A 25,143-nucleotide genomic window follows, 5' to 3' on the forward strand; every position below is an offset into this window, starting at 1 on the left:
TTGGTTCTGTTGTTGCTATTCAGGCGCCAACTGTAATGAGTTACTTTTTCTGAAGACACTTGAACCAATATCTATTTACCTGAACGGCACTGGTAACGAACCAAAGAACCAATATCTATTTACCTGAACGGGTACTGGTAACGAACCAAAGAAATGATTCCTCCCAAGTCTAGCTTGGTGAATTCATAACGGTGTTCCTTGAAAAGTACAGGTGACTCAAGGGCTGACCTCCCTGGTGTGAGTGGCGGCTCATGAATGGCTTATCACCAGAGACCCTGCCCAGTTGCAGGCAGCTGCTCCATGGAGAGTCTTCTCGCCCCTTATATAACTTGGGGGTGGGGCTCATCAGGAGGGAATGTTTCAATTCAGAGAGAACAGCTACACAATGGTGATGAGAGTGTAATGAAACTTGAAATTTGTAAGTAACCTTAGGGCCCCCCCATAAAAATACATTTCTTATTAGAGATTTTCATTGTGACCTAGTACAAAACTGCACACAGGGAGTTCGGTTTTATTTCTGAATCTCCCGTATTGAGGGAGATGTTGATGTTACATGCTATTGAGCAACACTGTGTGAGCTATTACTTTCTGTGGTAAGGGGATGGAAGGGGAGGTAGGGACATTGATAGTGCCCCAACAGTTGGTAAACCCTCTCCCAGAGTTCCACTCCCAGCATTCCACCTCACAGACCGCGAGTGGCACAGATATGACAGGGCCCAAAGCCGTTCAGGTTCTTAGACTTTCTGTTTCTGTGATGAAACACCGCGGTCCAAAGCAGCTAGGGGGGAAAGGAGCCCATTTCATCTTACATCTTGAAGTCCATCAACCAGGGAGGGTGCTCAAGGCAGGAACCTGGAGGCAGGAGCTGATGCAGAGGCCATGGAGGGGTGCTGCGTACTGGCTTGCTCAGCCTGCTTTCTTATACACCCCAGGACCACCTGCCCAAGGGTGGCGTCACTCCTACATAAATCACCAATCAGGAAAAAATGCTATAGAAACTGAGCTGCAGGCCAATCCAATGGAAACACTTTCTCAATTAGGGGCCCTTCTTCCCAGGTGACTCTATCTTAGGGCAAATTGACATTTAAAAAAAAAAAAAGCCAGCACAGAGAAATAGAAAGCTACAGCAACCGAGATATTCATCATCAAGTAAAGCAGGCAGCTGGCATTTTGCAGAGCAGCTAGAAAGGAAGGCGTTTGGAGCAAACAGCTGCTAAAATCCAGTTTGAGGCCAGGATGGATCAAGCACTAGGATCCCATATCATAAATAAATAAATAAATAAATAAATAAATAAATAAATAAATAAATCTCATGCCTGAAATAAACAAAATCTTACAGTATTTTACCTTCCTCAAGTTCATGTCTAGTTATACCACATGTTATTTTAACGGAGCCCTAAAGATGATGGAGTTCTCAACCTGTGGGTCACGACCCTTTCACAGGGGCCACCTATCAGTTAGCCTGCATATCAGATATTTATATGATGATTCCTAACAGTAGCAAAATTATAGTTATGAAGTAGCGACGAAAATGGTTTTATGGTTGGGTGGTCCCCACAACGTGGGAACTGTATTAAAGAATTGAAGCATTAGGAAGGTTGAGAACCACGGGTCTAGAAGAGTCTGGTGTTATTCAGTTTTTTATCACTATAGCAAAATACCAGTGACAGTAAACTTTTAAAGAGAAAGGGTTTATTGGACCCGTGGTTCCAGAGGTTGCAGCACCTGATTGGGGCTGTGTGCCTTTAGCAGACCTACCACATGTCAATAGCAGTGTGTGTGATCTCTGGCCAGGAAACAAGGGAATGGTGGAGCCAGGGTTCAACAGTTCCCCCTGGGACACATCCTCAGTGAGCTGTACTGTCTTAAGAGACCTTCCGTCAGTGCCTCCCTGTGGACCACGCCTCCAGCTCTGCCCTACAGCAAGTCTGAAAATCAGTTTGGCTCTTTGTTCTACGCTCTGAGCCCACCATGTTACTTGGTAACCAAATATGGATTAGAAAAACAGCTTCAATATTTTTCCTTCCCCGGGGAAATGATCCCCTGGAGATGGCTTGATTTGCTATTGGCAAATCTCCTGCTATCAGGACAGCATTTTCAGAGCTTGATCTTGAAAGAAATGAAGTCTAACCAATCTTGATGAAATTATGTTATAAAGCTGACCTAATTTTAATATTTAAAAACAACTATGGAGATCTAGGGGGATGGCTCAGTGGTTAGGAGGGTTGGCTGTTCTTCTAGGGGACCAAAGTTCTATTTCCAACACCTACAAAGGTGGCTCACAGCGTCTTTAACTCCACATCCAGGGGAGTTGTCACCCTCTTCTGGCCTGTACTAGTCCTGCACACATATGGTGCACAGACACACATGCAGGCAAAACATACAAACACATTAAATAATTAAAAAAAACAGCTAATAGCACAAAATATCACAGCCCTATAGATCTGTGTGCTTCACAGAAGGAAGATGGTAGGTGGTGAGGTATTGGACCAGAAGGAAGATTTGTAAAATACTTTATTTTTCTTTGTTTGAGGCTTGAAAAAGTTGTAAGCACTTACCTTTTGGACTTGGTTCCTCTCTTCTGCGGTCAGTTCATTGAAACATGATTGTTGCTGAACTATCTGCCTTCCCCGGCCCCATTTTTCTCACTACACATCACTTACCAACACTTGCTGAAGAACACAGTTTGGCATCCACACTATGTCCCTACCCAATGCTATGCAGCCAGGGTGGGCAGAGCACAGCCAAACGCACCAACCAGGATCCTGCCCAGAGCCCATTGTGCTCGGTAGCTGGGCACTCTAATGATCTCTTTGTGATGAGGAAGCATGACCAAGCTCAGCGTCATGGCAACCTGAGTCAAAGAGATCCATGTGCAGGCCTGGGGCTGTCCACTGGGGGCTCTGGGGAGAAAACACAGGTCCACCTGGTACTTTGCAGCACCAGCCAGATGGGTGGGGAGAGAGAGAGACACAGAGAGAGAGACAGAGAGAGAGAGAGAGGAGACAGAGAGGAGAGAGAGGCACACACAGAGAGACAGACAGAGAGACAGAGAGAAGAGAAAGAGAGGAGAGGGGAGAGAGAGAGAGACAGAGAGAGGAGAGAGAGAGGAGAGACAGAGAGAGAGAGGCAAAGACAGACAGACCTAGGTGTGTGTGTGTATGAGGGGGGGGGAGGAAAAGATGACTTTACCAGCCAACCCTCGTTCCCCACGTGGTGGCATGGCCTGGGGAGAGATGCCCCCTGCCCCCACACATCCGTGCCTAAGGCAAGTGGGAGAGCTGTCCCTGACCCCAGCTGTAACCCTGGGGAGATGAGGCCCTGCACCTCCCCGGGGCAGCACAATGGAGCCAGCCCTGTTAGCCTAGGTGTAGGTAAGCTGGCCCAGAAGTTGTGAATATGGGAGAGCCATCCCTACGAAGGCATAGGCGGGGGTAAGATGACCCCTCCACCAACACCTGAGGAAGGGGAGATGAATGCTGGCCCTGAGGTCACAAGAGCCAGCGAGCAGGCCTTGCACCTTGCCTGAGCAACACGATAAACCCAGCCCTGGTGGTGGAGATGTGGGAGAGTCAGCCCAGAAGTAGTGAGTAAGAGGGAGCTGTTCCTATTACTCATGGACTGCGGAGAGTTATTCTCCTTGTTCCCCCACTCCCACCTCACCTATCAATGCCCGAGGCAGGTGGGAGAGCGGGCCCTGTGGTCATAAGAACTGGAGAATGGTCGCTGACCCCCACCAGCTACAACAGTCAGGAGGGCAGGCCTTATGCCTTACCTGGGTAACACACAGAGCCAACCTTGTTGGCAGAGGGGTGGGTGAGACAGCCCTGAAGTTGTGGGGGAGAGCTATCCTCACTACTCGCCGTCGTGTGGTGATGCAGCAAGGTGAGAGATGCCCCCCATTTACCCCTGGACCGTTACCCCCTGCAAGGGATAAGGCGCCGACCCTCCCGCTTATCAACTGCAGCACTCAGGGAATTGGTTCTGCCCCTCGCCTAGGCGGCACAGTAGTGCTGCCCGGTGGTGGGAGGTGAGAGTGACCTAGCCAAAATGCTATGCGCAAAGCAGAGCTGCCCCCATTACTCAACTGACTTGTGGAAGCATGGACCAGGAGAGAAGCGCTCCCCGACACCTCCCTCTCACCACCACCCGAGAAAGGTGGAGGAGCTGGCCCTGGGGTCATAGGAGCGGTAGGGCTTTCCCTACCTACCCCTCCCCAGCTGCAGTACTCAGGAGCGTGGCCCCTGTTTAACTCACCTGGGCAACACATTAGAACTAGCCCTAATGGTATAGGAGTGGGAGAGCCCATGCCAAGGGCGCGAAAGCAGGAGAACTGGTCCCACTTCTCGTCTTGCAAGAGGTGAATCAGCCCTGGCAATGCTAGAGAGCTCACCCTGGTGGTGAGGACGGGAGAACTGGCTGGCAGACCAACCCTGCAGCTGCCCAGGTCCAGACCCAGGATTATGACTTGGCCACCCAACATCTATGATCTGCTGGAGCATGTGAAGGGACCGGACCCATAGACCCAAAGCTGCAGGATCTCCACAACACAGGGCAACAGCAGAATGTCCAGGAAGACTCCCAGTGAGGGCCCAGCATTTGTAGAAGAAACCGGAGGCCTCAAACCGGATCAATGACTCTGCAATGAACATTTGCAAGTAAAGATAAATGGACAAAGGGGTTTCCTCCGTGACTCAATGTGTCACACTGCAGCTTCCATAATGAGAGTTTGAATTTCTTCCCCTTTTAAAATGCTTTTCTTTTTTCTCTTAAATTTTATTTGAGGGTTCAGAGGCAGAGGGCAGATGTAAAGGGACAAGGAAATGAATAGGATCATGATACATGATGTAAAAGACACATAGAATAATAAAAAGAAAAACATATAAATGAAAGCATTAAATTATACATATTGACAGGGTGCCATGTACACTCTGTACAGTGCTTAATTCCAGTTAACTGTATCTACATCTGTCTCCTCAAGTCTTTGCCATTCCTTTCTCTTGAAAACGTCCTACAAGTTTCTGAAATGTCTAGTATATTATTATCTAGATGGAGGATATTCCTAAAACCACTTTCCACTTTTTCCTTTGATTCCACATTTATTAGGCAGCTTCATAATTATAAATTTAACTTGGAGCATTAGGAGGTCAGGAAGTAGCTTTGGTAATTAGACACAAACATCCCAAATTATAAGAGGATAAAGTTATACAGCAACGGCATAACTGTGCAGCCCACACCTGATGTCTCAGTGTAGCAAGTGTTACAGCCCGGCAGGGAATGTTTGTCCTTTTCAAAGACTCTCCTAGGGTGACCTCACCAAGGTGGCGCCACCTTTGAGTTTGCCACCACTTCTCCCCTCCTCTCTGCCAGGACTCATTCGGTAACCATATGCAGTCACCCACTCCTGGGTATCGACAAGACCTGCATTCTTTGCAATTATGCAGGTTTAGACACAAAATAAAAACTAATTAGTTGCAATTAGAGAGTTGAGGGAGCATCTACTTTTAGGATGAAAGTGTTTGTTAAGCAAACACATGAAGACAAGACTAGCTCTCCCTGTTTTCTTGCATGGCCATGCAAGAGATGGGCTGGTTTGAGCAACAGGCGAAGGCAGTTGCTGGTCCCATCTCTGTCCCTCTGTCCTTCCTTTTCATTTCCCTCAAGAAAATACATTGAAATGTAGGACTGTCATGCCACTGCAATAACCTCCAATTTTCTCTGATTTACGTTTTTAAGGTAAATCGCTTGCAAATGTTGATAATTCTACCCCGATTGGCATTAGGCTCATGCAAAATATCAGTGTGTCCCGTTGGGAATGTAAATATTGAAAGGAGAATGTTTGTGCTAATTATTAACTAAATTTAGAAGAGTTTTCTAATGATTTGAGAATTACTATAATCAATTTAGCATTTTCTTGTCAGTTCAAACAAGAGGTACAGAACCCTAATTTAGCAGTGCCGAGAGTGAACTGGAACAACCAGCTCACTGGAAACTGATAAACTATTTCCATTATCCAAAAGCTTTTGGTCTTGCATCCACTTTGCAGATTTGGACCCGTTTCTCCAACTGGGTTAAATAAACATAGTACTTCTAAGTACTAAAAGTTTTTGAGAAGCCGAAATCAACAGAGTAATTTTTTGGTTGCTGCTCTGAGATGTGTTCAGTTCTCCAGGGCTTAATCTCTTGCTGCAGTCTAATAATGCTCTGGGTGCCAGGCAAAACTTGCTGTTGTCTTCTTTTAATGCCTGACCTGCAACGTTTACCTTTGGAATAATGGACCTATTTTCCTGCCAGCGTCGTACAGAGTGCACGTGACTTAGGTCCTGAAGTTTTGAGTAACCTGCTGTTCTGATTATACCTTGCATGGAGGGCTGGGAAAGTCTTTGAAAATACGTGGGTGAGTTTTTGTCCTACATGGAGGGAATCGCCAAGGAACAGAGAAATGACTAAGAGATGGCACCGCTCCCCTTGCTAACATTTTCTATTTTTCAGAGGTTTGTTTTGCGACTTTAATGTTATTAATCTACACAACCTTTTTCTTTCATTCAGAATTTATATCAGAATCAAGCTAATAAATTAAAGATGAGTTAGTTCATTGTTGGGTGGTTTAACATGGACCTAGTATGTTAATCCTGATGTGCTTGCTACTAGGGTTTTAAAATTTTTATTATTATTATTATTTTCTGCCTCGTAGCTGTGGTTAGGCAGCAGCAATAAAACAGAACAAAGAAATGAAGATATTGGGGCTTTAGGGAAAACATGTATTAGAAAGAAAAAAATTGCCTTGGCACTAAGGGCTGTATTGCATTAAGATGAATTTTAGAGATACGGGGGTAAGAAAAAGCTGACAAATAAATTGTATAAATAATCTGAGAAACAGCAAGCCCTCAGAGACCCCAAGTAACCCTGTAAGCTACCATCAGCAAGACCTTCTAATTCCTGTCCAAACAGACCAAACAGGTACACTGGACTTAAATAAATAGCCAGGAGAAATGAGCACGTGGCTAATGCTAAGGAAGTGGGAGGAACAGATAAAGCTCTTTAGAGCAGCCCAAAGGATTGGCATAATGGAAGTCAGCGTGGGAGCCTGACATAGCAGCTTCTGTGAATAGGACTTGATTGCCACTTCAGGCATGGATAGTGCAAACACATGCTAAGACAACCCAAACCAGGAGCCTCACAGGACACCTCCTGGCTGAGAAGGCACATCTCTGGTCCAGGCAGCTCACGTTGGCAGCCTGAATGCAGGGACAAAGGAAGAGGCGGTCAGATAAAGCTGAGTATATGAATAGAAGACACTTTGTGGAAGGTGATGTTGGAACGAGATAGGATAACTCCAGCAGGATGCAGGAGAGTACAGAAGAATAGGAGGAGCGAAAGGGCCTTTGCTTAGCCTCGTAAATGGGTATCTGAACTCAGAGAACCCTGTGTTTTGGAAGCCCCGTAGATAGAGACTGCTTTTGTGAGCCCCAAGCCTACTTTTGTGCTTCACACACGCCTTCCGTGTCTCTGGTACTTGATCATCAGTTGTGAGGCATCACTGTGTAGAGAGCCGACACGGCCTATTCTTCCCTTTGATGTTCCCTAAGCCTTCTTTTCATCTGTTCGCTTGACTAGCTGTTCCCTGATCCTGCATCCCGTCTCCTTCAGTCCCTGATCCTCAATGGCTCCTCCATTTCAATGATATTTCTCTTATTTTTTTTCCCAGTGCTTAGGAGTGAGCCTGGAGACTCGTGAACGCCCGACAAGTGCTGTATCACAGAACTATATCCCCAAGCCTCATTGCGGATCCCCTCCTCAGTCCTCCAGCAAGGTGTACCTGACAGGACACCTGTGATAAGACACCAGTGGTTGTCTCTGGTTGGTAGTGACCTTGATAATGACTGCATTACCCCCAGAGAGCCTGGCTAAGCTCTGTACGCTGTCATTAAAAATGATACCTGGCATGGTGGTCTTGGTAGTCTGAAGCCCGAGGATTGGGAGTTCAAGGCAGCCTGGACTATGCCTCATTATATAGACAAGCAAAAGAGCTGAGGGCAGACAGAGATAACCACTTGTTTGATCTCTTTGTATTACCTCATTTATTAAAATTTTAAACATTTTTCTTTATTTATGATGGTGGTATATGCATGCCATGGCGGATGTGTAGAAGTCAAAGACAACTGGCAAGAGGCAGTTCTCTTTTGCTACTCTATGACTTCCAGGAATTGAACTCAGATCATCAGGCTTGGCAACAAGCACCCTTACACGCTGAACCATCTAGCCAACCCCTCCTTTACTTCTTAACCAATTGAGAGCAATGCATGGGCTTTGACTTCAAAATTCATGACGATCTGGGTGATTAAATGTAAAATTAAAACTTTCAGTAACGGGAAAAACAATTTTTAAAGTCAGTAACAGAAAATGTACACATCAGCACATGATTTCTTGAAATATAAATGGATGCTGGTTGATGCAAAAAATTCAAAAGTAGATGAGAGACGACGTCTAGTCAAGGATGTCAAAGGGCCCTGTCCCTCTATTTGTCAGGCAAAGCTGAAGATTTGAACTTGAGCTCTTGTGGGGTCTTGAAGATTCTGGCTCAGACAAAGGAAAAAAGAAAAGATTTTATACCTCAGGGCCAGGAGAGATGACTCTCAGTCTTTTGTGATTCTTTCTGTGAAGTGATGTGCATTCCTGAACACCCATTCTGGGTGAATCTAAACTCTAGCAATGTTTTCCTTGGCTCATGAACAGGCTATGAGCGTCTGTCTGCAGGTCTGTCTGCAGGTCTGTCTGCAGGTCTGCCCAAGCAACCCTGGAAGTCTGCTGGCCTCAACCAGACCGCGGCTAACACCGGACCCTTTCCAGCCTTTGGTCAAATGCTAACTTCATTTTAATACTGCACCGTCAGTACTTTATTTATTTGTCCTCCCGCCGCCGCGTTTCCTCTCTCAAATCTCTCTTGCATAAATGATTTACTATTTGTCCCTAAAGCCGAAGATTTCATGCCTTGTCTCTTTCGATAAGAGGAAATTGCAGCTGCTTCTTCCCTTTTGTGCTCCGGATGGTTTTTATTTTGTTAATTCGAAGTTCAGCAGAGTAACTAGTTCAGTGAAAAGCAGAAAACCTAAAGGTTCAGCCCTTGGAATGGCTAAGACAGTCAATCTTCATGGGCCATTATCACCAGGACCCTGTTGAATTTGCTCCCCTAATGTAAGTTAGCAAAGTGTGTTTCTTAAAATAGGTTTTTACATTTTTCTTAGCTCTCCAACTAAATGCATTCAATGACAGGGCACTTAAGGTACTTAAGATTAAGTTAAGAATGGAAACCTATAAGTCTTAAAGGATGTCTTTTTTTTTCATTAAAAAATTGGGAGCAATTCTTTTTGGATGTACCCTCATGCAGGAATGCAGAGTTCTATATTTAAGACGGGATTATGAGATTTAAATTTCTCTCTAGTTTCTTTTCAGGTGGCACTTGGCATATTAATCACTAAAGGTATGGGTCACTGAAGTAACCTGATAATACAGACTCTAAACAAAAACAACCTACAAACTCACTAACAGTTCATCCAGCCAATAAAGCGAAGTGCTGTCCAAACCCCGAGGCCACCACTCAAGTCTCCTCTAGCCTGACCGTCGCAGATGCAGAAGACAACTAACCCCCAAAGCTTTCTTGTCTCATAATTTCTTCTTTAGGGCCAGGGACAAAATTGTTTATAGAATCCCATTATCAGCTCAGGATTCTTCACCCGCATTTCTCTTATTCTCAAAGGTTCAAGAGTGGTGACCCCTGGAAGCAGTGGTAAGAAAGAGGAGCCCGGTTGGTAGCTTGATGTCGGTGTCAGCCCTCCACGATGTGCAAGCCCGGTTGGTAGCTCGGTATGGGTGTCAGCCCTCCACGATGTGCAGGGAAGAGGGCAGCAGCAAAGCTGCCAGGATCCTTCAGTGTACAGCGGGAGCAGCTTTTCCTCCACTGGAATGGGTCACAGCGCCGCTCAAGAATGGCTTGATTTTTATGTATAAAACCTTAGACCTATATTAATGCTTTTCTCTCTAGAACACTTCAGAATAATTTAAATCCTAACATAGACTTCAAACTCAAAACCAGACAGACAGATCTGGTAAAAACAGACACGGACACGGGGACTGTGGTTAACACAGCTAAAACTGAATGTCCTGGATGCATAGGAATTTATAGCTGGTGCATAGAAAATACATAGCTGTACAAAAACAAACAAACAAAAACCTCTTTACAAAAGCCAATTATGTTTTAAACTACAAAAACAATCCCAACGAAATCACTGAAGTTGAATAGCAAAGGTTACATTTTATGGCATTAAACCCACCCCATCACACACAATCTCTCTCTCTCTCACTCCCATCCGCTACACCTGGGAAGAGCACAGGAACACATTCCAAGAACAATTCTGTGTTTTGACAAAGCTAAGGTCATAAGACACTTGTTTTCTTGGAGTTTTCCCACAAGTACCCAGAATTCTTGCATGACTCCTTTCTTAGACTGTGTTCTGATAGTGATGCTTGTATTAAAAAGAAAAATGAGATCAAAGAACATTTGGAAATGAATGCTGTATTATATAACTTTCTCATTGCTGTGGCCAGATACCTGACCCCCAAAACAAAACAAAACACAGCACAACTTAAGGCAAGAGGATATATTTTGGCTTACTTTGAGGGGATATAGTCCATTATGGTGGGAAAGGCAAAAGCCAGCCTTCAGCTACTTAAAAAAAATCTAATAATAGATACGTGAACAGTTTGGAAAAATTCTGAGCAAGCCTCTTCTGCACAGCTCACTTGAAAGATGTGCGAGATTCTTGAGAATTTTGCTCTAGCAGAAACATTGTCAACCCAGGCCAAAACAAAATGAAAAGAAAAAGCAATCGACTCTCAAGCTCTATAGACAGGAGACCAGCTAAGATCGTGTCGTTGCAAACAGGCTTTTCAGTGAGACAGGTAAGGAGAGATGGAACTTTAAGAAGCACACACTGTAGAGGATAGTCCCCAGGCCTTGAACTCTGGTGGCGGTCTCTCATTGTGCTTCACTGCTGTTCAGGACTTAGGACCCCCTTTCTCCCTCTGTCTTCCTCTTTGAACTGTAATATCTGTAACTCTCCCATGCTTATCTCAACATTGTATTTCCAGGTCCATGGGCAGAGAGACCATGCACTTTAATATAGATTGTAACCAGAACCCAATCTGAATCTGGCTTAGATAACATAGATTAAAAAAAGAAAATGAGGGACTGGGGAGATGACTCAGCAGTTAAAAGCACTAGCTGCTTTTCCAGAGGACCAGAATTTAATTCCCAGCACCCACATAGCAACTCAAGACTGTCTAACTCCAGTTCCAGGGGATCTGATACCCCACACAGACATACATGCAGGCAAAACACAAATGTACATAAAATAAAATTATTTTTTTAAGAGAGGAAAATGAATGGAACAGGTTAAGGAAAGGTAATAAGATCTACAGCTAAAATTTACTTTTTCCTAGGCATTAGTAGCTCACATCTGTAATCCAAGTCCTTGAAAGGAAGAATCAGGAAAATTCCACAAGTCCAAGGTCAATCTAGTCTACCAAGGGAGTTCCAGGCCAGCCAGGGATACATAGTGAGATCCTGTCTCAAAAAGTCTTCTACTTTAGATGGAGAAAGCTCTTTTTGCAGTGGGTATGATTAATGCAGAGACATAACTGGTCAAAGTACTGAGAATAAGCCACTAGGTGCTGAACTCTGATGGGACATCTACTCCAACCTCTCAGCACTCTAGACTCAGGGAACTCTGCAGAGAGGGCAGGAGGAATGCCAGAGCCAAGGAGGCGTGCTGGGAGCGCTATCCTCTGATGTGGCTCTGGCCCGCTGCTGTTCCTAAGTCACAGCACCTGTGGTTACCTGTACTCCATCAAGCTGGTTAAAATTCCAGCACCAGAGGATGCATGAGGCTCAACCCCTGACAGAGAATCTGTTATCAGTCGCTGGCTGCTGAGGGTGAGAGAGCCACTCTCCTTTGGGGAATGTAGTTGTTGGTAAGTTGTTTGTACCCCAGCGGTGGCCACATACCCACGAACAACACTAATTGGACTCAGGGGTTTATCAATAAATTAAAATGCAAATGAGAAGAGGACATGAATCTGGAAGGGAGCTGGGGTTCAAGGCACTGGGGGGAGTTAGAGTGAGGTAGTGTTAGAGGAATGTGAACAATATACATTGCATAAACATATAGAACTGTCAATAAAAAACGCTATTAAAATAATTATCTTTATGGTCAATAAACCTGCATACTTATTCAAAGCACTGTATGTAAATTTATGGTTATTTTATTTATATGTGGGTAGTAGTTACTGTTAACTATTAGAATATATGCAAATATAAAATTACCATCTTTACAAAGTTTCCTTTTCTCTTCAGAATAAAAGTGAGGATCTCAATAATCTTTTCCCTTAAAAAGATTTGCTATAATCCTGCATTTTACTAACGTTATTCTGATCACTAATTAACATAAAGTAGTTTACATACAAACTTTAGTCTAATTTAGACACAGAGGAGCTTTAGGAGGCAAATGGATCTGATAGCATTGTCCCACTTTACAGAGCAAAAATAAATAATTCGAGGAGGAATAAGAAAGCTTGTCCATAGGAGAATCAACAGCTAGTGATTGATCTGGAAGAAAACACAAATTTATTGATCTGATCTTCTGCTTCGTATACTAGCGGTTGTTATATATGCGTTTCATGATCTCAAAATTATGAATGTTCTCCATCTTTCGAGAATTGGTGCTGACACACTGAGCATCTTAATTACATGTAACAGCTCCATTGAATTTAAACGGTAAGAACTGAAAACTTCCCCTGAAATAATCAGGAACAAGGCAAGAGTATCTACTCTAATGACTTATAGCCAACATAATACTGGAAGTCCTAGGCAAAACAATCAGGCAAGAAAAAGAAGCGGCATTCAGAGAGGAAAGGAAAAAAAAAACAAAATTGTTCTGTTTTTCTATAGAAAAGTAGATTGACCGTATGATAAAGAAAGAGTACTTCTGGGTAGATTGTACCCAAAAGTAGTGAGAAAGGATCTGAGAGAGACAGTGTCTACCTGTGCTAATTGCAGTATTATCTGAGAGGGATGTGTGTCATCCACAACACCTAAGAGGTGAAAGCAACTTAAATGTCCCTCAACTGACTAATAGATAAAGAAATGGTGGTGTTAAAAGGTAAGGAAGAAAGGGGGAAGATGACACCCATGTACCACCTATACACGGTGCTAACCTTGTACCACCTGCACACGGTGCTACCCATGTACTTCTGTGTACCACCTGTACACGGTGCTACCCGTATACTTACTGTACATGCTGCTACCCATGTACAAACTGCACACGGTACGACCCGTGTACCAACTGCTGAACTTTCTTGAAAATAACCTGGTGATACTTGAATAGCAGTTTCCTGTGAGGAGGTGGCAACAGAGAACAGTGACAAAGAAAAGGGGGGGAATGCTTGCTAAGCAGAACCAACAGTCCGGAGAGCTCTCCAGAGTGCTCAGCCCAGGCAGGGAGTCTAAGTTCCCAGAGTGCCCTGAGAGCCATCACAGAAAGCTGGATCTCAGCTTCAGACAAGGAGAGATTCAGAAGTATCAGATAATTTACAGAGGAGAGAGAGACACATAGAGAGACAGACAGACCGACCACGCCAGCAGAATCCAAAGCCGAGGGGAAAAAAACAGAGGTTTAAGAAAATCACAACCAGTGCTGTGCGAACACAGGAATCTTGGAGTCTGTGTATTACACAGGTAGTGGGAAATCCTCTCTCTGGGGTCTGTGCATTACACAGGTAGTGGGAAATCCTCTTTCTGGAGTCTGTGTATTATGCAGGTAGTGGAAAATCCTCTCTTTTTGGCAGTTGATTGCAGCGGCGGTGAGAAGACCCTATTTAAAGGTCCAGCTGAGTCAGCAGATAGGCGGCTCTAGAAACAAAGCTCCCTCCCCTGCACAACCCACTCTGGTAACCCAGGCAACTGTCAGAGACCTAGTCTCTGAGACCTGGCTTGCAGAATGCTCTGTCTAGACAGGGCAGACTGAGTCAGAGATGCTCATTGTTCCACACAGTGATCCGCTGTACTCTATCGTGAGACTCCCTGATTTCCCTGAAGAGGGCTGATTAGCGACTACTGCTTAAGACACTAGAGCAGCCAGCGGGAAGCTTGCCACAGCACTTTCTAGGACCTAGAGGCTGAAATGACCTCAGGTAAAATCCACTGCCTGACTCCTGAGCCAAAGCCTCTGTGCGGGAGGAAATCACACAGAGTTCAGAGGACACCAAGCCCAAGACTGAAAAGCGTGAGGCACAGAGATAGCATGGGCGGGCGCGTCTGCATCAGCAAGTGATGGCGTAAAGATCCTGGACACCTCCGCTTGGGGCGACCACCAACCTGTGCATATGCAATCGATAAGTCATCACCAAAAGACTGAGTATGTGCTTTATGTAAGTCTTATTGAACACAATAAAATTGAAATAATCTTTAATTTTATTTGATTAAAACACTGAATTCAAAGCAAAAAACTGGATAGCAAGATGGCTCAGCAGGTAAAGACACTTGCTGCCAAACTTGAGAACGTGTTTGATCCCAGGACTTACATAGAAGAAGGAGAGAACCGACTCCTGCAAGTTGTCTAACCACACAGTGGCCATGGTAGGCCCACTCACACATATTCACACTTATATATATTCATACTCGTGCACACTCTTACATGACTTACATATATAGTCATACTCACACACATGCACACTTGCACACACACATACACACTCACTCATGCACACTTTCACATGCACACTAACACATCCACACTCAAACTCTCACACATGAACACTCACATATGCACACACATGTCCATACTCACATTTATGCATATCTACACTCACACACATGCACACTCACACACGCATGCACATACTGTGAACAAAGAAATAAATATGTAATTAGGGATATATTTTTAAAAATAAAATAAAACAAAAACACAACATACTGGAAATTGATACAGTGAAAGTGGTTTTAAGAGAGAAATTTGTAGTTATAAATTCCTAATTTATAGCTATGAGAAAACTAGGCGTTGTGACAGATACTTTCAATCCCTTCACTCTAGAAGCAGCGGTGGGCGGATCTCTGAATTCTAGGACAGGCAGAGCTGCATAGTGAGGCTGAGTCTTGGAAATGGCTCAGCAGACAACGGCATGGACTCTTCTAGCAGAGGACCAGTGTTGGGTTCCCAGCGCTCACAGGAGGTAGCCTACAACCACCTATAACTCCAACTTTAGGGGAATCTGGTACCTTTGACCTTCTCAGACACCTTCACTCACATGCACACACACACACACACACACACACACGCACGCACGCACGCACGCACACGCATGCACGCATGTGCACATGTGTTTACATAATTAAAAATAAATATTTTTGAAAATCAGAGGAATCTCAAATACCTAATTATATATATGTATATATATATATATATATGAATCATACAGGGATCAATGAAACAGCTGATTCTTTGAAAAGATAACAAAATCAACAAACCCAAACTAATCGAGAGAGAGAGAGAGAGAGAGAGAGAGAGAGAGAGAGAGAATATCCACTCTAATAAAATTAGGAGATGAAAGGGGAGAAATTACAATAAATATCAATGAATACAGAAAATCAATAGACAATACCTCTCAAAACTTTTGTTCTGATAAATTGGAAAATGTAAAAGAAATAGCTAAAGTCTAGACATTCACGATCTGCCAAAATTAACTAAGATATGAGCACTTAAGCAAACCTATAAAGAGCGATGAGACGGAAGCCGTAATAAAGTCTCCCACAAAAGGGAATGGGCGGATGGATTCGCTGCTGAATTCCACTATGAAATTAACCCGTAAAGAAGGAGAGTTACCAAAGCCACTCTACAAAACCAATCTAATCCCGTCACAAAAAACCAAATAAGGATACAAACACAAAAGAAAAGTGTGAGTCACGTTCTCTGATGGAACATGAAAGCAAAAATTCTCAATAAAATACTTGCAGGCATTCTCACACTGTGTACAAGTCAATTCCAAATGGGTCAAGAATCCCAATGGTAGACTCCACGGCAGGAATTTCTAGAAGAAAGAGTAGGGCGTATACTTCAAGATATAAGTTCAGGTAAGGAGTTTCTGAACAGGACCCCAATTGTCCAGGAAAAAAAGATCAACAAGTGGGGCTTCCTGAACTTAAGATGCTTCTGTATTGCAAAGGAAGCACGTTTGACTGAAGAGGCAGCCTACAGAATGGAGAAAGACAACTTTGGCTGCTGTAAATCTGACAGAGGATTAGCATCTAGACTAGAAAAAGAACCCAAGAAGCTAAATACCAAGAAAAGAAACAATGTAGTGAAAAATGGGCCGTAGAGCCTAACAGGGTTCTCAGAAGAAGAAAAATTCTCAAGAGTGTTCACCATCGCTAGCTGTCAGTGAGATGCAGATTAAAAGTGCTTGGAGATTTATTTTACCCCAGTCAGAATGACTAAGACAGAGAAAATAAAAGACAACAAATGTTGATGAGAGTGGGGAACATGGACCCTCAGGAGTCATTGGCGGAGTGCGCTCTGGTGCAGTCGCTGTGGAAATTAAAAAGAACAAAAGACCCCATCTGCGCTGCCCAGGGATGGGTCTTTATTCCCCTCATAACTTAAAAGGAAACTTACACAATGTCCATGACCCTTAATGTCCTGCAGATGAAGGAGGAGGACGTCCTCAAATTCCTTACCGCAGGAACCCACGTAGGTAGTGCCAACCTTGCTTTCAGATGCAGTACATCTACATAGCCCCAGGGGTTACCCACTGATATCTCATTAAATGAACATAATAGCAAAGTGTCTTTTTCATTTAGATCTCTATCCATATAGATTATCTTTCCGACCTCATCAATGAATTCTTATTATACTTTTGATGGCAGTTAACACAAAAATTCACAAGTGGCGAAAGTGCAGAGGCTAAACGTCTATTGAGTACTCAGCCACAAATGAGATATCGATAGCATGCCCTTCCGCTCCGAGTTCAGAGACCAGTGCAGAAGAAGGGGAAGAAAGCTTATAAGAGCCAGAGGACCGGAATAAAACGGTGGCTTCTAGGTAGTACAGGAGCACTGCAGTCATGAACACACAGCACAGCAGCTGATGTCCCCTGACAAGACTCGCAAAAGGTCAGTCCCATCACCTTGCAGATTTGGACCAGGGAAGGGCTCAGGAGCTATTTATTGGTGTTGCTGGCTACTGGCTGTGGGGTAGTTTTCTTTAAGGGTGTAGTCCCTGATAGGTCAACCGTGGTCCTGGGGATGGCTCCATGCCGGTGAGTATTTAGACAATACAAATTTAGACTTGGCGGGTTATTTTAATAAAAAGACATAACGTTCAGAGGGGGTGGGGTGAATACAGGAGTCATAAGGGATAAATAGTATCAAAATACATTGTACACATGTATTAAATTCTTAAGGAATTCATGAAATGTATTTTAAAATACTTGCAAACCAAATTTGACAATGTATTAAAAATATCATTTATCATAACCAAATTGGCTTCATTCCAAAGATACAAGGATGGTTAAACACACATCAATCAATGAACTTGATGTAGCATATAAGTAGATTCTAGGACAGAAATCATATTATCATCTTAGTTAAATACAGGAAAGTCCTTGGATAAAGTCTAATATGCTTTCATAATAAATATCCTAAAGAAACGAGGCACAGGAGAAACATATCTCAACATGACAAAGACCGTATGTAACAAACTGATAGGAAAAGATCTGAGTATTTCCTCACAAATCCGGAATGAAGCAAGGGTCTCTGTTCTTCCAGTTTTATTCAATAAATTGCTTAAGGTTTTCGGCTACAGCAATAAGACAAGAGCAAGACAAATGGAGTACAAATAGGAGAAATTACTCCTATTTGCAAACTGAGGTGCAGTCAATAAGAAACCCTGGGGCTGATGAGATGTCCCGTGGGCAGAGGTCCTTGCTGCCCGGTTCTCCTATGGGGAGATGGGTGGCACAGACAGGAGGATCCCCAGAAGCTAGTCTGCCATCTATAGTGGAAAAAACAAACAAAAAGTCACCTTACAATACCATAAAAAGCTTTTTCTGGTTAACTAAGTCCAACACATTTTACAGCAGCTAACAATATGTGATTATCATTGTGTGCTGTTTGCTGTGTAGTGCTAGTATTATGATGAACCATTTGGGTGCTAGTTTGGGAGTACAACGCTTATGATGGTTTATTTCACTTTAGACTTAAAGTTATAAGCTTGGGAGATTTACATGCAAACCATGAATTTTCTAAATAAATTTTAATGTGGAATCAAAAACTTCCTTAGGGAATAATCTGTGTAGATTTGTCATCTTTATGCTGTAGAGCTTACATTAAAAGTGTGTTTGAAGTATCATCTTTATGTTAAATCACTCACTGTACTTGGCATCATGAGAAATATATAAATGAATTGCTCCAGTCTCTGGACCCAAGGATGTTATGTTACCAAGGTAGTCTGAAGAATTTCTGATTCTTAAATTGTGTTCCAATGAATTATTTAGCTTTTCAAGTCTCCTTGATCCATTTTTCACCGTGAGCTTAAGTCTTATCAAGGAAGGTGGTTCTTCAACCTGGTGAAGGCTCTTCTAGAACACACAGGTATATTATATTATCCCCTGGCATGCAGACTTCCGCATAGTGTCTGTGGTAGATCTGGGGCACTTCTGCATAGGGTCTGTAGTAGCTCTGTGGCACTGGGTTCTTTTTAAATGACCCAGTTCTTGAAGAATGCAGATAACTAACTACAAAGGGGCGGAAGTTTTCTAAAGCTGATTGGAATTACGGCTATCTAGATTGCTGATGTACTAGGAATTATTGGATTCTGTACTGTAGATGAGAGACTTGGTGGCTTGAAAAGTAGACCTTAATAACACACATAAGGGGGAAGCTATACACATGGCAAAAATGCTACTCAGAAGAGTGTACTGCCCTTCGATTGGGAAGAAGAAGATGGAAAGGAAATGAACAGGGCATGTAGGAAACACATCTCCATGCTTCCGCTGTCAAGGAAATTGGTATAGTTATTAGTGACAGCCGTGGTCATGGTGTCTCCTCACAGCAATAGAACATTGACTAAGACAAAGTATAATCAGAAAAAAGTATATTAAATGGTAATAGATATCTCTAGGTAAGATTATGAATGATTTTAAGCATTATGCTTTTCCATGTGATTATTTCTTACAATTTTTATGAAGCAGAGGGCTATCGTATGAAAACTAGTGAGACAAAGTGGTGCAATTCTTCAGAACCAGGAGGACACAGCCATGCAGGTCTGTAGAAGCAGCATGTGTGATACTGAGTCGAAAAGATTATGGGTTTCGGGTTAGCCTGGACTACATAGCAAATAGGAAACCCAATTACCACTACTGAATATCATATATGCTAAATACTTCTGGGCATTAAAAAAAGGTAGATGCTATTACTCTTGCTTTATAAATTAGTATTGGAGTTTATGATATTTATCTGGTCTTTCTGATCCAATGGCTAGTGAGAGATTCTGACATGTGAGCTACGACAGCAGAGACACTGTCTACTGTATGCAGTTATGTACTCAGTATCTAGAAGTCAATAGATATCTCTAAAGGAATTGAGAATAAAATTAGACTTTGGACCCAAGTACGCCTTATATTAAAATATCTGTTCTAAACCTTTGCTTTAAAGTTTCTTCAGCTTTTTCTACTTAGGCCCCTTTGTACCCAAGACATTTTGGCATAATTGTGAATATATAGCTATAGGAAATAGGTGTGCAAACCAAGCATTTACTGATACAAATAAAATACTGATAAAAGCTGTGATAAAGCAGGCCTTTAGTGTGCCTGTAACTTGTCCATTTATTAAACATGATCGTTAATGTGAATATTAATGAGACGGTGTAATGGTTCTGCTTTACATAAAAGGTGACGGCGGTGTGGCTGGATATTAGATACAGTGGGACATGAACATCATCAATGGTTTTTGGAGTTGATTAATATTTTGATTTTATAATCATCAGTACTGAGACCGCTGCTTCACACAATTATGAGTAGAACAAATGGCAGATTATGTTTAGGGTAACTTCAGAAATTGTTGAAAATCCGTCCTGATCTTAGACGGATTAAAATTTGTTTAATGACTTTTTCTTATAGAACTTAAGACAACAACTCAAACATCAATTTTAAAATCAAATGTTCTAACACAACATAACCCAGAGACTTGATAATTCGCTGCTGAAGAATAATAGAAATATAAAAAATCTGATGTTTTTTGTACTTGAGCCATAGAAAACCCTGTATATAGTAAGCACATCACAGTTCATAACATACAACAGTCTCCAGACTGAATCAGGTGTCTTCGGCACCCCTCATCGGCACTGCGTGGTGTGATGGTGTGCACAGGGCCAAGTGTGCATGCTGGGCCTCAGAACCACGGCTGCAGTGAAGCCAGACACTGCCAGAAATACCCCCGCTTCGCTGTGCTTTATTGAATTCGGTTTTGGTTTTTGTGCGTCCAGAGACCTTTTGCTGCTGTCAAAGCTTCTCAAGCTTCATATTAGACTGCAGAAGTCTATACAGGGTTGTGACTCACAACTTAAGAAGCGAGGCTTCAAACTAACACACTTTGTCTATTTCCCTCAAAATGGAAGGAGTTAAAATTAAACTGAGAAATGCTTATTGAATGTGAGAACGCCAGAGACATCATAAAGTTAAGTGATGGGTTACTGCACATTCCAGTCAAGGACTTAATAGGTTAGTTAGTGAGACACAAGCTGAGCAAAACCCTATGTTACATGCCATTTATAGTTTAATTAATATAGTGTTTGCAGTCATTGCTAGGGCAATTTGGAAATTTGATGCCTCATTATAAATTCAAAACTGAATTTATTACACGATTATTTTATGTGGAGAAAACTCTGTCTCTCTTAAATAGAAACCCGACACCAAGAAGCTTTCCTCACAGTTAGCACACTGAACAAAGAACTTTCTCTATATTGTTACTTAAAATCGTATTTTTTTCTTTTGTAGTTGTATAGTCTCTTAAATCAGCATGAAGTGCTGTTTTGGGAGGAAATCTAACAAACTATAATTTTGTGACCATTATAACAAGTCAACCCCAGTTGTTAGTGTAAGGCCCTAAGCTATGACAAACAAGTCTAGTTCCTATGTCAGTTTCAACAGTAACACTTAATATTGCTGTGACCAGATCTTGGCCAGAAGACTCATCTAGTCACAGTGATTAAATTCACAAAATGGCAATGTTTCCATGCATCCAAGTGTGGTCCTGAACTCTCCTGTTTTCCTGCCCTCACTGTGTAGATTGGCTGGAGGCAGAAAAAGTGTCAACAATATTATGTCACTAGGGACGTGTCCTCTGCCACCGCTCTGACTTACCCTTGTCGAGGGAGTTCAGCCAATCTAAGAAAAAAGAAGAAACACACCAAGAGAAATAAATCATGGGAGAAATTAAAATATCACTACTTAAAGACAATTATGTGTCTAGCAAAACGAGTCCGCTAAATTTTTAGAGTTAATAGATTGGTAAATAGTCATATTGTCCTAGTCAATGTTCTCTTGCTGTGAAGGGACACCATGACCAAGGCAACTCTTAGAAAAGAAAGCATTTAATTGGGGTTTGCTTGCAATTTCAGGGGAGCATGGTGGCTCACAGGCAGACAATGGTCCTGAAGCAGAGAGTTCTGAATCAAGATCTGCAGGCAGCAGGAGAAGAGATAGAGGCACTAGGCCTGGCTTGAGCTTTTGAAAATATCAAAGCCCATCCCCAGTGGCACATTTCCTCCAACAAGGTCACACCTCCAACCTCTGAATTTTTCTCATGCCATTCCCTGATGATGAAACAATCCAATATATGATCCTATGGGGGCCATTCTTATCCAAACCACCATATTCCACTCCTTGGCCCCATAAGCTTATAGCCAAATCGTAATGCAAAATGCATCTAGTTCAACTTCAAAAGTCCCCATGGTCTATTACAGTCTCAACCCTGTTTAAAAGTTCAAAGTCCCTTCTGAGACTCATGAAAAAAATCAAAATCAAATCAAAATCAAAAGGCAGATCACATGCTTTCAATATACAATGGCACCGGATATACATTGCCATCCCCAAAGGGAGGAAAGGAAGTGCAGTAAAGAAATACTGGACCAAAACACATCTGAAAAAAAGCTACACAGACTGCAAACTCTACATCTCCATGTCTGATGTCAAAGCACTCTTCAGATCTTCAATTCCTTTCAGCTTTGTTAACTGCACCACACGTCTTTCTCTTGGGCTGGCTCCACTCCCTGTCAGTGGCTCTACTTGGCCAGTATCCTATGACTCAGGCATCTTCACCATCTTAGGTCTCCAAGGCAATCCAGGCATCACCTTCACAGCTTCACACAATGGCTTCTCTAGGCCTCCATGCAGAGACACTCCTGACACACACCTGGTCTCAGCAGGGACAGAGATTCTACAACTCTTTTTTTGTATTCTTGACTATAACACCAGAACCATGTGGTCAAAACTGCCAAGTTCTGCTGCTCACTGAGGCTTGAACTTGACTCCAAGCTCCATTACATCTGTATCACCTTTCTGTTGTTGACAGTTTCCTTCACTGCTTAAGTTTTTCTTTAATTTTCTGTCCACAAGTTGGAAGCTTAGTTGGGTGCATTCTTGCCCTGAGGTCCCCACTCCCTTTGTTCCATTTAGCATCAGACTTTTCTTTAAACTCTTCATCTCCTTGAGCACAGGACTTACCTCCATTACATTCTTTGGTGCTACTTTTTTCTTCAAACTGTACAAATGCCATAAATCCAAAACTCTTCAACTTATCTTCCGGCAGACTTTTTTTGGAGAAGGGCAAAAAAATGGCCATATTCTTCACCAAAATATCACAAGAACAGTGTCTAGGCCATTTACTAATATTCCTCTCCTCTGAAATCTCTTGAGCAGGGCCATCATAATCTACATCACTCTCAGCACCACTGTCTTCCATGCTCCTACTAGTATGCCCCATTAAACCCATTGAAAGTGTTCAACTGCTTTCTTAATACAGAGTCCCAAAGTCTACATCCTGCCTATGAGTAACAAAGTAATGCCTGTCACAGCAATACCCCAGTCCTGGTACCAACTTCTGTCTTAGTCATTGTTCTATTGGTGTGAAGCAATGCAACTCTTTTTTTTTTTAAAAAAAAGGCATTTAGTTGGGGTTTGCTTATAATTTCAGAGGTTTAGTCCATTGTCATTATACACAGTCAAGATGTGGTGTTGAAGAAGTAACTAAGAGCTCTACATCCAGATCTGCAGGCAGCAGAAGACAGAGAGGCCCATGACCTGGCTTGAGCTTTTGAAACCTCAAAACCTACTCCCAGTGACACATTTCCTCCAACAAGGCCACACCTCCTAATCCTTCCCAAGTAGTGCCACTCCCTAATGACCAAACAATTAAATATATGTGCTTATGGGGGTCATTTTTATTCAAACCATCACACAGATAGTTAATAAAACACAAAGAATCAAGATTCTTGCATATACCAGGCAAGATAGCACATGCCTTTAATTCCAGCACTACTAAGGCAGAGGCCAGCAGATCTCTGTGAACTCAAGGCCAGTCTCATCTCCAGAATGTGAGTTCCAGGCCAGTCAGAGTTACATAGTGAGACTCTGTCTCAAAACAAAGCAAACAGAAATATTCTTGAATATTAACAATAACAATCTAGAAAAACTAGATTTAAAAGTAGATATAACTGCTGGATGATGGTAGTGCATGTCTTTAATCCCAGCACTAAGGAGGCAGAGGCAGGCAGGTCTCTATGAGTTCAAGAACAGCTTGGTCTACAGTTAGTTTCAGGAGAGCCAAGACTACATAAAGAAACACTGTCTCAAAAAAAGCAAAAACAAAAACAAAAAATAAACAACAACAATAAAAGAAAAAAGTGGATATAATTTACAATAATAATAATTTATAATAACAAGGAGTAGACTTCATTTGTGCTTGACTAAATAAACAAAACAATGAAGTATATTGAACAATAATGACAGATGTCATATCTTTTTTGTTTGTTTAGGTTTTGTTTGTTTGTTTGTTTGTTTTTGCTTGTTTATCTTTTAGTGTAGTCCTGGCCATCCTGGTCTATCTATAGACCAGGCTGGCCTTGAAACTCAGAGATCTACCTGCCTCTGTCTCCCAAATACTGAAATTAAAGGTGTGCATCACCATGGCCAGCCAGATGTCATATCTCAATCTTATTTTAAAAATCTAATTCAGTTGCAAACAAAATCACAATGGGATTTTCTCTTAGAATTTAGGAAAAAAAGATTATAATATTTACTTTGAAAAATAAAGAATCATAGACATTAAAAAAAATCTTGGAAAAAACAGGAAAAGGAAGTCAGTAAAAGAGAAACTCCAGAAATAAACTTAATTATATATGAGGATTAAATAAATGATCAAATGAAATATAGCATAACATTATTTTTAGTATATTTGTAAGTCATATCTCTAAATATATCCTAGATGTTCTAGATAGTAAATATATATATTTTGAGACAGGATCTCTCTACATAGAACTCAATGTAGACCAGGGTGATGTTGAACTTACAGAGAGATCCAGCTGCCTCTGTCTCCTAAGTGCTGGGATTAAAGGTGCATACCACCACACCAGGCTAATAAGTATTTTTAAACTCTGGAGAGTTTTTTTTTTTTTTAGCCTTCTAGAAGAAATGGTTGTTTATGCTTAAGGACTTGAAACTACTAAACAGGGGCTTAAGGCTTCAGAAATGTGATGTCAGTGCTCCTTTGAAATTGTAAAACTATAGGGAAATTAGAGAAATGTGTATGTTTTCTTGACTTCTGGGGTCTGTGTGATCTGTTGGATCTGCTGTATTTTATAGAGTGCCGGGCCATGTGGCAAATGCTCAATGGATATCTTTCACTTAATAGTGCAATCATTAAGGAGATGTTGACCAATTCTGTCGTCCTTTGTTTTGAATACAGAATTTATCACACAGGTTCAGTTTTTGAGATTGGGGTCCCTGGCCCATTGTGCTATTTTCAAGGCTGTGGGGCCT

The 25,143-nt window shown here is 42.2% G+C and overlaps 1 long non-coding RNA gene across 1 annotated transcript; it reads left to right on the forward strand.

The window, feature by feature from the left end:
* Positions 1–5,609: 5,609 nt before the first annotated feature.
* Positions 5,610–8,109, forward strand: LOC146893953 (uncharacterized). The gene is made up of 2 exons (XR_015002829.2): positions 5,610–6,397; positions 7,709–8,109. It is a non-coding gene; the product is annotated as an uncharacterized LOC146893953 (long non-coding RNA).
* Positions 8,110–25,143: the final 17,034 nt, after the last annotated feature.

The sequence above is a fragment of the Myodes glareolus genome, chromosome 8 (genome assembly GCF_982192425.1).
Source record: "Myodes glareolus chromosome 8, mMyoGla1.1, whole genome shotgun sequence".
Lineage (NCBI taxonomy): Eukaryota > Metazoa > Chordata > Mammalia > Rodentia > Cricetidae > Myodes > Myodes glareolus.